Genomic DNA, 17971 nt, shown 5'->3' with positions numbered 1-17971 from the left:
AGGTTGTACGAAAAGTGTGGTTCAATCCCGCTTTCTGGGGCTATAATGAAAGAAAGGTTGAGATGGCTAGGCCACGTTCTACGGATGAAGGATGACAGATTACCGAAGATTGTCCTTTTTGGCCAACCGTCTGGGGCTACACGGAAAGCAGGTCGTCCTTGTCTGGGTTGGGAGGATGTCATAAATAAGGATTTAAAGGAAATGGGAACTTCCTGGGAGGGTGTAAAGAGGGAGGCTTTAAATAGATTAGGTTGGAGGAGGAGCGTGCGTAGCTGTGTTGGCCTCAGGCGGCTTGGTGCTGCAGTGAGTTATTAGTAGTAGTAGTAGTATTACTACTACTAAATAACTAGTTTATTATCATAATAATTTTTTACAGAATTTTTGTAAATTCTTGCTAAGCTGCTTAAGGTAATATTTAATGAAAAGATTGAATGGAAAATAACACTTCTTATATTGGCCATTATTTAACAAAATTTGAACTTTAGCGTGAAGAGCAATGTATTGATGAGGGGGCGAACTTCCTCGTATTCGTAATAGGAAGGGGGTTCGTTTTCTCGAAATCCCCTTTGAAATCTAAAACAAAATCTATAAAAGCGAAATCCCACAAAAACAAAAAATACGAAATCCCACATGTTTGTAGACTGGACCTTGAAATTTTTTCTATGGGGTTCTCTGATACGCTGAATGCGATGGTGTGATTTTTGTTAAGATTCTATGACTTTTAGGGGGTGTTTTAGGGAATTATGAAGTGACAGTGGTTTTCGTAACCTGTTTCCTTTTCAACAGCCCCAATCCTAGACTAATACCAAATCTAGGGAGGGGGCAACTTAATTTCTTCATTCTGCTTCATTGAATGTAACAAGTAAAAAAGAATTGTAGGCTACTTGTTAATTAAACGGAACACACTCAAGAATTTCGCCCTCTAAAATCTGACAAAAACCGTTTTGCCTCTCTGCCATCGGTTATGATTAGCTTATTTTGAGTGAGAAAAACTCACTGAAAATAATTATTTCCATTAGGGTAAAATTCTAGTTGATTGACTTTTGGCTATCTCGGAAAGGGGCTAGGGTAGGAAAATGAAACTTGGAAGATTTTTAGATAATCGGTTATTGACATATAACCGGTATATATATATATATATATATATATATATATATATATATATATATATATATATATATATATATATATATATATATATATATATATATATATATATACCTGGTCCTAGAATTTGACATATAACCACTTTTCATGCATTTAAAAACAAATTTATCACGGCAAAAAAACAAACAAAATGGAAAAAAAAACTCATAAGAGAGAAGTAACAAGGATAAGTAAATAAATAAATACCATCATATGAAACTTTCAAAGAGGAGTCTAAAGGCTAAAGTATGTCCCGGGAACGTATTTTGAAGTACCCACCTCCACTCCTTCTCCCTCTAGAGGGCCCTGACCTATGATGACCTTTAAAAATATGTGTTATAAAGGTGAGACCTTGCAAAACAGATCGCTTCTGATATTCAAGACTCATAATCATATAGGTTAAACAGGATCTGACGAGTTTCTTGCAGATTTCAATCTTGTTCAAAGCTAGATTGGATGTTTCAGTAACAGGCACGAATTGAGTAAGGCAAATATTTTAAAGGCAGTTGAGATCCAATTCCAAACTTTGTTCGAGCTGTTTCGATTAGCATCATTCAAGTACCCAGGGTACTTCAGATTCTTCAGAACTTCGATTTCTTTTTTGTCGTATAAACAGTACAGGCTAAACCGAATTTGAGGATTTCAATTTTTGGAATACTGATTTTTCCAAATATATAATCATTATAAAAATCAATCGACTGCTGTTTATTTTTCCTGTTTATTGTCCTATGTCACCCCTTAGTTTGTAAAAATTGAAAGAGGGAGAGTATCACATCCACATAGCATAAGAAAGGGTGATCAAACACTAAGTACAATCTACAAAAAAAGAAGACTAAAAAAATACCCTCAACGAATTATATTCTTTGTTTTATCAGTCGAACCGCCCAATTAATAGAAAACAAAACAGTTTACCTTGAAGATATTCGGATTCGAAAAATGGGTTTTCGGGACCGTGTTCTTATCCCAAAATCTTGATATTTTTACTTATATGTTTATTTGTTTCTCCATATAATTTACTGTTTTGGCATTATCCAATTATTCATAATTGTACAACAACTGATTGCCATAGTTGAAGTTTAGCTGAAAAGAATCACGTGGCTTAACGCTGTGATTAGATTGTCTGAGGAATAGCACTAGTTTATTCTTTAATGCATTAGGCTGCAAAGAGCTTTGATGTGAATCGATTGTTAGAGCGACTCTATGAGTAGAAGTCTTGGACTTTCGTCTGCGTGATATTGTTGGGTCTTAAACAATGTTTCCTTAAAAGTGAACTACAGTAACCCCAAGCTCTTTCCTTGGGAAGCACTTTTACTAGTACTAATTTAAAATGGTCTGCCATATTGACCATTGTCTAAGTCGTTTATTTTAACTAGCATTTTGACCATATTATTTGCATGTCTGAAATATTTTAGGCCGTTGATGAAGAAGAAAACAGTGCTGAATCAATTAAGTCTGATGATACTCTACCCTTTGTGGGTCGTCAAGACCGCCTAAAAATGTAAGCATTCTTTTTTTCTTCAGTTTGTGTTGTTACTATATGTATGTAAAAAGATTTTCCCCGCCATTTTAAAATGTGGCCATGGTCTTATCCAGGGGAAGGGGTTGCATGATCCCTCCCCCCTGGAAGTTTTTTCAACTAAAAAATGGTAACAATAACTTTTAAAAGACATTTTTTCAGTTTTGAATAAGTTTTTGCTCCCTGAGCAAAAATGCCTCTAGACTTACTTTTGACCTAAAGCTGTTGGTTTGGCAACGTCGTTAGCGTAGAGGGAACCAAACGTCAGTGTCCTTAGTCGTTTTCAGATTACTTTGTCCTGGGGGAGGGTTGGAGCTTCATTGGGGTCAAGGTTCCTGGTAGTGAGTCGACCGAGTATGACGTCCGCCCATCTTCTTCGTGGTCTACATGTGGGGTGTTTCCAGCCGTCTGAAGTTAAATCCAAGTCGAAAATTAGTCGGGTAGGTGTTTGAGTGGGGAGGCAAAGTAGGTGACCATACTAACACAGTGAGTGAGACTAAATCTGATGAACCCCCCCCCCCAAACAAATACTTAGTTTGTATTCAATCCAGAACTTATAAATACTTATTTAGGACTTATAAAAAAAAAGAATGAAAGCAAAACTGAGTTCAACCTCAATGCTTCCTTCTGTGTTCTGGTAAAAACTGTTAGAGAATTATGGATCATCTTTATTCAGTTTATTTATTCCATTAAGTGTTGCTTCTTTTACTTTTACCTCTCCCAGTATTTATTATCTTATTTAGTACTGGTTTATTTCTTCTGATTTGTAATTTATAATTTTTCAAAAATAAAAATTTCGAGTTTCCATATTGTGAGTTTTAGTTCCTCTGAGATTTGATTTTGACAATTTTATCTCTGTGTATGTAAGTTGAGCTTTGTCTAATAACTAGACTGAATCGGAGATAGATATAGGAACTCATGTCTCTGAGCTCTTACTTTAAATCCCGACCAGATCTGGTGACATTAGGGGAAGTTGGAGGGGGAAACCGGACATCTTGGAAAACGCTTAGAGTAGAAAGAATGGGATGAAACGTGATGGGTAGCTAGTGTCGTAGATACGTCATTGGCGTAGCCGGACTGGATCCGCTCTCTTTGGGCGAGCTAGAGGGGTCCAGTGCTTTAGCGAGTTCGGTGCTTCTGGACTTGGTAGGACAAGGAGAATTGGTAGGTGTGTCAGGAACTTGCACAGATTGACTTTATAAAGTTGTTTTCCTCGGTTCGACCTTCTAAGATGCTGAAGGGAGAGGAAAAATAAGAAAAAATGAGGTATTTTAACTTACAAATGGTTGATAGGATCTTAATGAATTTTCATATTTAAAAGGACCTCGCGTCTCAGAGCTCATTTTAAATCCCGACCGGCATTAAGCCTCTGGTTTTCCTTTTAAATCAATCTATTGGCTCTTAGAATTTTACTAGAGCTCATGTCATATGAGCTCTTGGCTCTTCCCACCTCATCACAAGTTGCATATGAGCTCTTAGCTCTTATTATTAACTGGGACAATGTGATCCCTATGGGGTGCACATCCAAAAGCAGGTATGTGTAAATCATGTCACAAAAAAACTACAGCCTGTTGCAGGGAAGTACCTGGGTGAAAAGCAAATTTCCACATCAAAACATTGATCCCACCATGCCAGAATAAGTGCATCTAGCCTATCATAATTTGAAATTTAAGGAGTTTCAAATTATGTTTCATTCATAAGAGGCCGATCACTAAATATTTACCGTACCCTATTCTAGAATTTCGGAAATTCAAAATCTTTAGAGCCTTGCCGCACAAAAATTGCAATACTAATAACACTACTTCCGTAAATTATATTAGCTACACATCTTAAACTATTTTAATGTCCGTCAAGTTTCTTATATCTGTATACATTTTATTCAGGATAATATTTTATTACTATCCTTGTGTACGGATGTGTTTCTTAAAACTGAACAATTATGCTTTTTAAAAACTTTTGCCGACTTTCCGACCACTTCCCCGCTCTTTCTGAAAAAAAAAAAAAAATAGAATCATTCCTGGCTTATTTGCCTGGATCACTCCATGGAGCCCAATCAGCCATCACCTGGCTCTGTCCATTTCCTCAAGTGAAGATTCAACGATTGTTTTGTACTTTGCAATCTAGACAGTTGTCATTACGGGCCAAATCAGTGATGAATTGGCCCGCAATGATGGGCCCACAATTATATATTTTATGTTACTCTATTTTTGTTTTATACATATTTTTAGTTTCTATTATTTTTTTTCTATCACAAAATGTAGTTATTTTTGCATATAGTTTGCATATGTTTGCGCATAAAATTGTCTAAGCTGCTATGTATACCCCTGAGGATTTTTATACTTATTTTGATATATGTCATCAATTCATATTTCCATGATTGGTTGTTTACAGATCAAAATTTTTACGGGACAATTCTCTTACTTAATGCTAAATCTGAGTCAAATTTCAAATTTTTATAGATATAGAGAATTAAAAATAATCTAATAAAAAAATTTATTATTATTAAATAATTTTTATAGGGAATAGAGACTTAAGTTCTATCCCAATTTATTCAGAGCCTCCCTCTTTACACCCTCCCAGGAAGTTTCTATTCCTTTTAAATCTTTCTTTATGACATCCTCCCACCCCAACTGCGGACAACCTGCTTTCTGTTTAGCCCTAGACAGTTGGCTAGAAAGGACAATCTTTGGCAATCTGTCATCCTTCATCCGCAGAACGTGCCCTAGCTATATATACCTTTCTCTCATTACAGCCCTAGAAAGCGGTATTTACCTACGATATTTGCACCACCTACTGTTTGAAATACGGTCTGTCAGAGGGTTTCATTAGTTTATTTATAATGATTTATTTACGCTTTTAGCATGACTTTTTTTTCACTACTTCTGCTCCCCTTTGGCTTAAATTAGTTCTGTACTTATTTTTTTTTAAACTTCTTTTGTTGAAACATCTTCTGTTTGTTAAGTTAAAAAAAATAGTTTCTGTAAGTTTTGTTGATATTTTTTTTTATTGATGAATAAAAGCAAAAAGATTTTGGGTTGCTCTCCATATTCTGGACAAAATTTTGCTAGGAATTATAAAAATAGCTACATTATAGAGCTACAAATGGTTGGGTACGGGTACTAATATTTAAAAAAATGTGAACAATTTAGGGAATTTTTGAGGGGTGAAGCCGTTCCATCGTATGTACTGTTACAACCTTTGATATAGACAAATAATGATCAACCACTTCGTTGTAGGATTTTTTTTTGTGTTCTATTTTTCTTTAATAGCTTGTTTGTTTACATTGATGCATTTTGAGCTAGTATATTAGCTAATATAGTTCCAATTTGTTGTTTAAAAAAAAAAAAAAAGGAGATGAAGAATCCCTTACAAGATTCGTTTCCAGTTGCGATTCCCTTGGTTCTGAAACTTTTATTGAGCTGTCTTCACGGCCTGAAATTTTAATGAGATCAGAAAAAGAGAACATTTCACACTAAGAATCGAACAACCATTTTTTTCAAACATTTTTTGTCGCTGAGGAGCTCCCTTCGGTCAATAAATCAAAATTTAGTATCTACTTGTCCTTTCCGTCCAATATTCCCTCACAGTTTCAGCTAGGTCGCTTAAGACGTTAATCTATACCATTAACCGTATATGAACTATTGAAGACGTCTCATTCTGATATCCCGGATGGAGATAGTGTCATTTGATTTAGCTCAACATCACCTTCAATATTTACAGAGAGTTTCAAATATCTTAGCAGTTCCTGCCGTATTGCAGATAAACCATTTTGACACCCTGGATGTAGTTCACCAATTTGGTTCAATATCCCCATCGGCATTCCCTCAAGTTCCCTCAAGACAGAGTGTCTTTTGATTTAGTTTAACATTTCTCTTCAACTATCGGTGAAAGTTCCCACTTAATACTCTTAAATGTTCCCAAGTTATTGCATATATGCCATATGGACATTCATAATGCACTTAATGTCTCCTGAATTATTTCAATATAGATCTCGATATTCACTCGAAATTTCCTCACCAATGATTGAAGACTCCTTGATTGGCATGACAACTAGTTTAGATGATGCTGAAACTAGCACCCTGTTTGGTTCTTTGCTGGCAAAGACTGGTCCTTCTATGAACAAGGATAGATGTATGTCAAGGGCCTGTCAGATGATGAGAAAAGCTGGTTGATGAATATTTTCAAGATACCATAGATCTACCTTTATCAGTATGTAAATTAGCACTTTCTTTAAACAATAGCAGAAACATGATAATAAATTTTCCAGAGGCTCTATAGAAGCTAGGCCTTATCCCGTAATAACTGCAGAACCGGGATAGGGCAAGCCTCCTCACCAATCACCTCCTCACCAATGATTGAAGGTTTCAACTTAATACCCTTAGAAATTACTAAGATATTGGAGATTTGCTCTTTTGACTACCTGGATGCACATATATTCTTGTGATTCAGTTCGATTTTCTTCTCAACCTTCTCCTTAAGGTTTAAACATAAAACCCCTAGCTGCTCAGTTATCGGATACTAGCCATTTTGACAACCATGATACACTTGGTGTCTTTTTATTTAATTCAATATTCCCTGAAATTTCAACGCAACACCCTTAGGCTCATCTCCCACGAGGAAACATTTCAAGACAATGGGTGGAAACTAGTCTCATCTGCAACTGGGGCACAACCCGTTTACAACCAAAATGAAACATGGCTCCGCCCACGGACGACGCGAGTGGTTGTGGATCAGTTCTGTTTATCTAATTGAGCAATCCAGTGTGGTGAACTATGCTGAGATCCGACGAGGAAGACTTTAATTGATTACTATGAGTACTGCAGGCTTCGTAGGGTTCTGAGTGTCCATCTCTACTGGGAAAAGAATGCAAAGTTTCGTCTGTTCTTAGCAGCAAAAGAAATGTCTCAGTCAGATAGAAAATTTATCATCTTTTACAGAATTTTCTAGAAAGTTTATAATTGTGCAGCTCTTCATGCTTCTCCATTTCTATAAATTTCATGTTTAATTCCTTGTCTGACTTGTTAAGAGCCAAAATAATTGGACAATATCAACGCGGTAGCTTCCGAAAATGTCTGGGACAGCACTGCAACGCAACTGTGACCATGACAGGGGTCTTAATTGGCACCGGTTTTAGACTGATTGGTAACCAGTAACATCTGGATTGCCTCGTGGGTTGGACCCCACTTCCTCAAGGCCATGGTCACACAACAGTTGCATGCGCAATCAGTTAGCAATTCTAGTCTCAAAACAGTTGCCCCGTGGCCGCTGGGCCTTAGTCGCTCCTGAGCCGTTCTTGATAGTGCAAATGCGTCTTTCTTACGACCTTGTTACACGTAGTCCACCTTCCTGACTCTCATACAGTTCACCACCCTTCTCACCATCCCCGAAGACCTGACTAAATTTGATTTCAAAGGATTTCAAAAAAAGGGTACCAGAATTGATAATAAGTAAAATACGATATATATGTATAATTGTATAATATATTAGTTCTTCATCACTTTTTTGATGGTTTTATCTTCGTGGGGCTCTTAGAAAATGTAATTTTTTTAAATCACACCTTATCTACCCATGAAAGTTTTTGCCCAGAAAATTTCTTTTCCGCCAAAAACTAATCCATGCTACCCCCGCCCCTCCTTAGGTAGGGCTCATTTTCACATTTAGCATTTCTCTTGTATTGACTAATTTAGTTTTAGGGAACACATTTGTATCTGTGATTTTCCTATATCACAAAATGTTCCAGGAAAGTATAAAAGGATTTGTTAATAGCAAGCATAATTACATGTGAAGAAAAAAGGTCTTGACCAGACATCACAACCATTTTGAGGTTTTCGCTCTTGTAATGTATTTAGCCAGTCTTCAATATTTATCCTTTTATAAATTTTTTAGTTCGGAAAAACATATTGTCTATTGTCTGCAAATGATTGACTTTTCTTTTCTTTTCTAGATAATGAAATAGCTGGGCAGTAAATTTCGGAACTCTCCGTATAAGCCTGTTCTCTGTTGCATTCGTCTTTTTGTGTATAGACGCTTATTTTTACATAAAAAGACAGTGCAGCAGAACTGGTTTCTTATAATTTTAAAGTTTAAATAAAAAAAAAAAAAAGGGTTCTAAACCTCAAGTTAAATAGAATCTCAGTAAAACTCACGTATATTTTTTTTGCTCCCCTTTTTATATTTTACTAAAAAAATAGAACCCTCAATAAATTTTAATCAATTTTGCTTCAATTTTTTGCTCATCCTTCACCTAACGAATTTACTGCTCATTGAAGCTGTGCAATTATGTGGCCTCTACTCCTGCCAAAGAACCTCTTCCTGACTCAATATACAAGAACATTTTTTTATTTTATATTTTAATATAAATTTAATCAATAAAATATTGTTTCTTTGTATTCTTGCAAACTGCTTGTTGTTCTTTGAGCTAGGGATAGTTCATAGGGACGGAGTACAAGATAGAGAAAATTAAAATAAATACATAACTATGTTAATCAAAACAATTTATGAAGAGCACTTACTATACACGAACAACTATTGTATACTTTCAACTTTAAGCGTCCCCTTTTAAGAAGGGGATGCCATGAAGGAAAAGTGATATTGTGGTTATGTTTCAAAAACAGTTTCGACAGACCTATTTTGGGCCCGCCATTTTATATTTGCGGATTAATGCTAAACTTAAAAAATGTAGCTAGGACTTTTTTATATATAGAGGGAACCTGATAAAAGTAGGAAAGGGGATCTTGCTTGTCCAAAAACCCCAATGCCAGGGTTTACTGTATATATATGCTTACTAATGGCGAAGTAATAATAATCATAAAATGAATAAAATAATTCATTCTTTCAAATATATTGACCATCGGGTAAAGATTAATTTCAATTGAAAATATATTGCGTATTCATTGAAGAGGCAATGCTAATAATTGTTTTGGTGAGTTAAATGAGGGTTGCACAACTCATATTAATGGCCCTTTCCGTTTCTTTTTGTGCTGGATTTCTTCATTCAATGTGGTCTGTTTGGTTTAAGCTTGTTAACTTAGAGTATTCGACTTATGCCCGCTCTGATCTCTAAAATTATGTCTTTTCTTTCGCGAAAATGCATCGTTTTCATGCATTGAATTTTTAAATCAAATAACTGTGTATACAGTACTTTTGCGTTGACGATAGCTTCTGGTCTATGTATGAGCATCCTAGCCCCAAAAAACCTTTGGGCGTTTTCATGAGTATCTAGGCTTGTATGAGAAGCCTAGAGGAAATTTTTAAGAACCTAATAAAATTATTGAAGAAGAATTTTTATCGTCCTTCAAAAGAACTATGCAGTAAGGTCGTGGAAATATGGCATATATTTTATGACATTTTACAAAATGTTGAAGATTAGCAAAAAAATATATAAAACGCCTTTTAAACCGTCGATTGTTGAAAATACGTTATACTTTTGACTGTGTGGGAGACCTGTACTTAACGCTTTCGGTCTCTAAAACTCATGAAAATTTGGTTATAATAGATTTTGAGTTGATTGTAGATCGAAAGTAAAGAACAAAAGAGGTTATAACACTAAGCGTTAATTATTTATAGCATAAGTGCAACAGCATTTTTCATAAGCTTGCTCTTTGGGAAACAAGTTCTTTCTGCTGTTGTAATTGAAAATACCCTTTATAACAATTTTTTGCCGATTCGAGATATAAGGCTCAACCCCTTTTCATAGATTGTCGGCAACAGTAGTATTTTTTTAGTAATGACTTTAGTGCAATCAGGCTGTCTAAACGTAGGAATTGACTATCCCTTGTCAGGTGTTTCTTTATCTACCGTAACGGTGATACTAGTATATAGCTAGTAAGAATGGTGGGTACTCAGAAGAATATCAATTGACACCCTGTTTTATCTCTAGAAGCCGTATTATTCATCCTTTGGAAGAGTATAAACAGCTTTCTATGAACTCTGCAGAACACGGGCATTCATTTTTGGGAACAAGCTTTGTGTAAAATTTGCAGAGAAGTATAATTGAGATGGATGGCATTGTGTCCATAGAAGGTATAATTTCACCATGCTTTCTTGCCCAGAAGGAACAAACCCATTCGAAAATATATACCGCGTGAATGGGTGGTGAAAATTTATTTTTGAGGAGATGAAACCAGGGTGTTGCACGATCTTTGACTGACTAAATGATTTTTTTTGTGTGTTCTCACTGTCTTTAATTTTTGGAAACTGACCCTCTTGGCAATAGATAGCTTTTCTATATCCACAAGATATACCTGTGGGTACCGGGAAACCTACGTTGTGTCTCCATTTCTAAGGACATTTCTCAGTATCAGTAAAAAAGTATAGAGAATTCTTTACCTCAAAACAGCGTCGATCTGAAAACACTGTCAATTAGTCCAATCTGTTTTAATGTATTGCACCTTGCATACGGTAAAGCCCTGCTTGTCCATAAATGTGGTCATGATAAAAGTTGAAAAAATCAAAAAGAAAGTGTTCTCCACTAATATTTAATATTTGCACCATAATGCATTTTAAATTACATAAGCCGATTTTTTTTCTGTTGACAAGATTAGTACCTGCCCTTTAAATAAAAATGGTTAATGGCCTCTTTTGAATTATATTATTGAAAACAGGAAGTTTTGCATAAAAAGCAAAAAGTTCAAACCAAACGAGAACCAAAAAGTAAAATCCAAAAGATTTTGCATAAACTCTTAGTTTGAGCAAAATAATTTTGATAAATCAAGCAGAAATCCATAAGAGAAGGAAACTTAAAATGAAGAAAAAATGAAAATAGTGAATGAAAGCAAGCTTAGAATGAACGTAAGTTGCCGTAAGTAAGGGTGGTGATGTCTAGTGTGGGCTAATCAACAAAAATCCTAACAAAAACCGGTAATTTAAGGCATTACTTAAAGTTTATTTTAGCTCTTTGAATGATTAGATAAAAAAACAAGTTTTTTAAATGAAAGTAAGGAGCGACATTAAAACTTAAAATGAACAGAAATTACTCCATATATGAAAGGGGCTTTTCCTTCTCAACGCCCCGCTCTTTACGCTAAAGTTTGGCTCTTTTTCTTAACTCTACATTTTAAAACAGTAAAAAAACTTTACCTTAAAGAGCGGGGCGTTGAGAAGGAAAAGCCCCTTTCATATACGGAGCAAAATAATTTTGATAAATCAAGCAGAAATCCATAAGAGAAGGAAACTTAAAATGAAGAAAAATGAAAATCGTGAATGAAAGCAAGCTTAGAATGAACGTAAGTTGCCGTAAGTAAGGGTGGTGATGTCTAGTGTGGGCTAATCAACAAAAAACTTAAAAAATCCTCAGGAAAAACCGGTAATTTAAGGCATTACTTAAAGTTTATTTTAGCTCTTTGGATGCAAGTTTTGAGCAGGGACTATAAGAATGATTGATTAAACCCAGCAGATTAAATACGATTTTACGTTTTATTCTGACACAATCTTCCTATATTAGCTGTCTTACAAAACAAAATTGAGTATTCGTCAGTATGGATATATACACTGTCTGTGTCAACTAGAATTTCCCTATGGACATTGAGATTGGCAAAGCCATTTAGCCGACTTTCAGACCTCACGTTTCTTAGGTATGTCTTGATTCTCCGAAGTGTAAAAGCAGCGCTCTGTTGTGCTGGTCGATACAGGTATAGTAATGAAAATATTAAGTAAGATACGGATGTTCGGAGAGATTGCTTTGCCACAAATATTTAGAAAATCAGTTGCATTGACATGGTGTGCCTTGTTCCGTTAGAGAAATTTTTGCCAAATTTTTCTTTCCGCCATCAAACGTTTAAGGTGTGGTTTTCCAAATCTTCTTCATAAATTTCGATCAACTTCAAAAATGGATCTTTCATCTCTTTACTTTCTTCACTATTCTGTGGATAAGTGTGAAGCAAACAGTGAAACCCTTTTAAAATATTCTTGTGCTTTAAGAGACGTTCTTCTATAAAGTTTTATACTTTCAATCCAGAAGATGAATAAGCTAATTCTTTAAAATTGTTCTGTGCTTTCGGCTGAGACATTTCTTCTGTGTATCTGCCTGTCTACAATCCTTGTAACACTAATTGTAGTTCCATTCAATTTGGCCATTTTTGGCCAAATTTCCATTCAATTTGGCCAAAGAAAATAAAATCAGTGAAAAATAGAAAGTTAAACTTTATTTTTCCTTAGGGGGAGGGAAGGTGTCAGCACGCCATAAGTTGAGCACCTTACGAATCGTGCATGTTGTTTCAATATCTCTGGCAGGGTGTTCATATTGCTGATGGACGGGTTCTCTTTAGTAACAAACGTAGTGAGAGCCAATTCAAGATTTGTTCCACTTTCTTTTTGCACCTCTTTAATGTTAACAATGCTTGATATAGCAACAGAGCCCTTGATACCTAGTGCTTTGCTCAATCTTTGACAAAATTGTTTAAGGCCTACTACCGCTCTATTTTAATAGGTCCATAGAACTTCCTTGCTTTTTTTTTTTTTTTTTTTTTTTTTTTTTACTGAACTAAGTATTTACAGTATACATTACAATATAATACTCTTCTGATCTTGTCAACTGCCTGACAAAAGGCTCTTAAGAAGGGCAGTCCAGTAGACGTGAAACAAATATACCCTCATTCAAAATTTGATTCAATCCAAATTTCAATTTTCAACCCATCAACTAACAGTGGTCCCCCAATTACCTAAAAAAAATTCACATAATACCAATCTATTAGTTTTATACAAGTTCATAATTTTTCCTTTTTCCATTTCAAACACCATAATTAGTTAAGGTCTTTTCATTATAGTTGCCCTGAAAAATTAAAAAAGTACACCAGCTTTGCCTGAAAAACTTTATTGAAGACACGGCTGAATGTGAAAATTGCCTTTGCTTTTGAAATTTATTCTGCTTTTCAACTGGCTGCAAACTACCACGTTTTCTCATGTTTTCTCATGCTGTCGATAAATGAGTTTCTTAAATTGAAATTGCTGGAACTCAAATAAGGAGAAATAATATGTAAAAATATCGTACAGATATGTAAGTTTCTGAACCGTCTCTATTTGACAATACGGGAGAATAAGGACACGGAAAAAAAACGAAGCTATCCACAGCAAAAAAGAAAATAATAATTTTGCAAAAAAAAAAATCTTATTTGAGCTATGGTTTCAATGAGGCTTTTTCAGGAAGACTTCGCGCTTCTGATTTTTTTTTTTTTCTTAGCAACTAAGCGGATTTGAAAATTGTTTCCACTCAACCAATTTTGCCGAAGAAAGCTATCATAAAGAAAGGTCAGTACTTGAAATTCTAATTTTTTTTTTATTTTGTTGTCCTGTTGCCTTGCATTGTCTTGCTTTGCCTGCTTGGTCTCCGAACTTATTTAAGAAAACGCTCTAGTATGTTACTTTAAAAATCTAACCCAAAATACTACTTGAACCTTATTAGAAACTATATAGGATTAATCAAAATATAGCTCATGCTTTGTATACAAAATATTTTGTTACTAAACTCCAATTCAGCTCAGGTTCGTTTTGATGGAAATTGGCATTAGGGCATTGGCAATAGTCCTTATTGAATTTACTTGTTATGGCACTTGGTATTAACCAAGTGACATATAGCAATCGCCAATTCTGTCGGTCTGTCTGTCTGTCGGTCCCGGTTTTGCTACTTTAGGCACTTCCAGGTAAGCTAGGACGATGAAATTTGGCAAGCATATCAGGGACTGGACCAGATTAAATTAGAAATAGTCGTTTTCCCGATTTGACCATCTGGGGGGGAGTGGGGGGCCGGTTAATTCGCAAAAAAATAGAAAAAATGAAGTATTTTTAACTTATGAGCGGGTGATCGGATCTTAATGAAATTTGATGTTTGGAATGATATTGTGTCTCAGAGCTCTTATTTTAAATCCCGAACGGATCTGATGACATCGGGGGGAGTTGGAGGGGGGAAACCTAAAGTCCCGGTTTTGCTACTTTAGGCACTTCCAGGTAAGCTAGGACGATGAAATTTGGCAAGCGTATCAGGGACCGGACCAGATTAAATTAGAAATAGTCGTTTGCCCGATTTGACCATCTGGGGGGAGTGGGGGTCGGTTAATTCGGAAAAAATGAAGTATTTTTAACTTATGAGCGGGTGATTGGATCTTAATGAAATTTGATGTTTGGAATGATATTGTGTCTCAGAGCTCTTATTTTAAATTCCGACCGGATCTGATGACATTAGGGGGAGTTGGAGGGAGAGAAACCTAAAATCTTGGAAAACACTTAGAGTGGAGGGATCGGGATAAAACTTGATGGGAATAATAAGCGCAAGTCCCAGATACATGATTGACATAATCGGAACTGATTCGCTCTCTTTGGGGTAGTTGGGGGGGGGGGGAGTAATTCTTAAAAATTAGAAAAAATGAGGTATTTTCAACTTACGAACGGGTAATCGGATCTCAATGAAATTTGATGTTTAGAAGGATATCGTGTCTTAGAGCTCTTATTTTAAATCCCGACCGGATATGGTGACGGGGGCGGGGAGTTGGGAGGGGGAAACCTAAAGCTTGGAAAACACTTAGAGTGGAGGGATCGGGATGAAACATGGTGGGAAAAATAAACACAAGTCCTAGATAGATGATTGACATAAACGGAACGGATCCGCTCTCTTTGGGGTAGTTGGGGGGGGGGGATATTTCTGAAAAATTAAAAAAAATGAGGTATTTTTAGCTTACGAACGGGTGATCGGATCTCAATGAAATTTGATATTTAGAAGGATTTCGTGGCTCAGAGCTCTTATTTTAAACCCAACCAGATCTGGTGACATTGGGGGGGGGGAGTTGGGAGGGGGAAACCTAAAACTTAGAAAACACTCAGAGTGGAGGGATCGGGATGAAACTTGGTGGGAAAAAAACACGAGTCCTAGATACATGATTGACATAACCAGAACGGATCTGCTCTCTTTGGGGTAGTTAGGGGGGGGGGGGGTTAATTCTGAAAAATTAGAAAAAATGAGGTATTTTTAACTTACGAACGGGTGATTGGATCTCCATGAAATTTGATGTTTAGAAGGATATCGTGTCTCAAAGCTTTCATTTTAAATCCTGACTGGATCTGGTGACATTGGGGGAAGTTTGGGGTGGGAAAACCCAAATGATGGAAAACGCTTAGATTGGAGGGATTGGGATGAAACTTGGTTGGAAAAATAAGCAGAAGTCTTGCGTACGTGATTTACATAATTGGAACGGATCCGCTCAATTGGAGGGGGGGGGGGGGGTAATTCTGAAAAATAAGAAAAAATGACGTATTTTTAACTTACGAAGGAGTGATCGGATCTTCATGAAACTTCATAATTAGAAGGACCTCGTAACTCAGATATCATATTTTAAATCTCAACCGGATCAAGCTTAATTGGGGGGGACCGGAAATCTTAGAAAATACTTAAAGCGGTGAGATCAGGATGAAACTGGATGGGAAGAATAGAAACCTGTCTAAGATACGTGACTGACATAACTGGACCGGATCTGCTCTCTTTGGTGGAATTGGGGGGGGGGGGTAATTTTGAAAATTGAGGTATTTGTAACTTACGAAAGGGTGACCAGATCTTAATGAAATTTGATATTTAGAAGGATCTTGTGCTTTAAAGTTCGAATTTCAAATTCCGACCAGATCCTGTGACATTCGGGGGAGTTGGAGGGGGAAACCGGAATTCTTGGGAAACATGAAAATTGGGGTATTTTATCTTACGAATAGATGATCGGATCGTAATGAAATTTGAATTTTAGAAGGAATTCATGTCTCAGAGCTCTTATTTCAAATCTCGACCAGATCTTTTAACATTGGAGGGGGAAATCTTGGAAAAACACTTGGAGTGGAGGAATCGGGATGAAGCTTGGTGGATAGAATAAACAAATGTCCTTGATACGTGATTGACAGAATCGTACTGGATTCACTCTCTTTGGGGGAGTTGGGGGGAGGGGTTCAGTGATTTGGCGAGTTCGGTGCTTCTGGACGTGCTAGGGCGATGAAAATTGGTTGGTGTGTCAGAGAGCTGCACAATTTGACTTGATAAAGTCGTTTTCCCAGATTCGACCATCTGCGGGGCAAAAGGGAGAGGAAAAATTAGAAAAAATTAGGCATTTATAACTTACGAGTGGGTGATCGGATCTTAATGAATTTTGATATTTAGAAGGACTTTGTGACTCAGAGCTCTTATTTTAAATCTTAACCGGCATTAAGCCTCTTATTTTCCTTTTTAAATCAATCTATTGATTCACATAATTTTGTTAGAGCTCATACCATATGATCTCTTGGCTCCTAGCTCCTTCTCGCCTCGTCACAAGTGCCATATGAGCTCTTAGCTCTTGTTCTAATATTAATATTAATTCTGGTTTTATGTTTTAGCCCTCTTCTCTTCTTTGTTTATTTATTTCTATCACATCTTTACATGTCTTTTATTTCCAATGGATTAATGTCCTTTTTCTTTTCTAGGTTCAAATCAGAGCTGAGCAGTAAATTTCGATCATCCTTAATTCTGTTTAGTCTGTATACTGTTGCCGTCTTTTTTTGTGATAGCATTCATTTTCACAGAGAAAGGTGTTGCAGCAGACCAGACTTCTTGTAAGTGTAAAGTTTAAATAAAAATCAAGGGTTCTCAACCTTAAGTTAGTTTCATTTTCCGGAAAATTCTTGTCTGTGCCTTTTTTTTTCCTCTTTTTTAATATTTAAAAAGAAATAGAACCCTTTACTTTTTTCAATAAATTATACTTGTTTCTCATCCCTCGCAAAATGAGTTTGCTGCTCATTCAAGCTCTTATGCTCCTTGTACAGCTTCTGCTTCTCAGCCAAGAAATCGCCTCCTGAGTCAACAAATAAAATAAATTCGAGACATTTTATTTACTCTTTATCTAAATAAAGATTAAAAATCTTGTTTATATAAAACTCTAGTATTTTGTATTCTTAAAGCTAATCATATCTACTAATTGCTCCTCCTAGAGTCAGGAATTTTTTTAACGAACCCTGATAAAAAGGTTGAGTCGGTTTTGAAGGAGATCTTAATCAAAATCATAGTCCTGGAATCCTAGAATGGTTTTTGTGTTAGAAAAAGAAGTACCGTATTTTTACGCTCATTAATCTACGCGGCTGAATTAATAGAATTATGATTATAAAATAGATAAATAGACTGATAGGTCGTACATAATTTTAGAGCAACCAATTGGCAAAGCATTTTTCAGTCTTAATTTTGATAACAGAGGAGCGGATTTATGCTACGGGGAAGAGTTCAACCTTGGAAAACCCCGTGTTTTCATAAGAATTAAAGTAAACTCAAGTAGTTTCGGCCATCTAACCAAGGCTTGGCGTGTTTTCATAAGAATC

The 17971-nt window shown here is 35.9% G+C and overlaps 1 long non-coding RNA gene across 2 annotated transcripts in view; it reads left to right on the top strand.

Moving 5' to 3' along the window:
- LOC136035797 (uncharacterized) overlaps nt 1–17971 on the top strand; it is a 67827-nt gene that overhangs the window by 19188 nt on the left and 30668 nt on the right. Inside the window, exons 3-4 of one of the 2 annotated variants that reach the window (XR_010619509.1) lie at nt 2559–2644; nt 8607–9051. This is a non-coding gene — a long non-coding RNA (uncharacterized LOC136035797). Of the gene's footprint in view, nt 1–2558; nt 2645–8606; nt 9052–17971 lie in introns of those variants that run through there. The other variant, XR_010619510.1, reaches the window with a different exon arrangement.

The sequence above is a fragment of the Artemia franciscana genome, chromosome 2 (assembly GCF_032884065.1).
Source record: "Artemia franciscana chromosome 2, ASM3288406v1, whole genome shotgun sequence".
Classification (NCBI taxonomy): Eukaryota; Metazoa; Arthropoda; class Branchiopoda; order Anostraca; family Artemiidae; genus Artemia; species Artemia franciscana.
The sequence above is the reverse complement of the archived record's forward strand: the minus strand, read 5'-3'. Positions and strand labels throughout refer to the sequence as shown.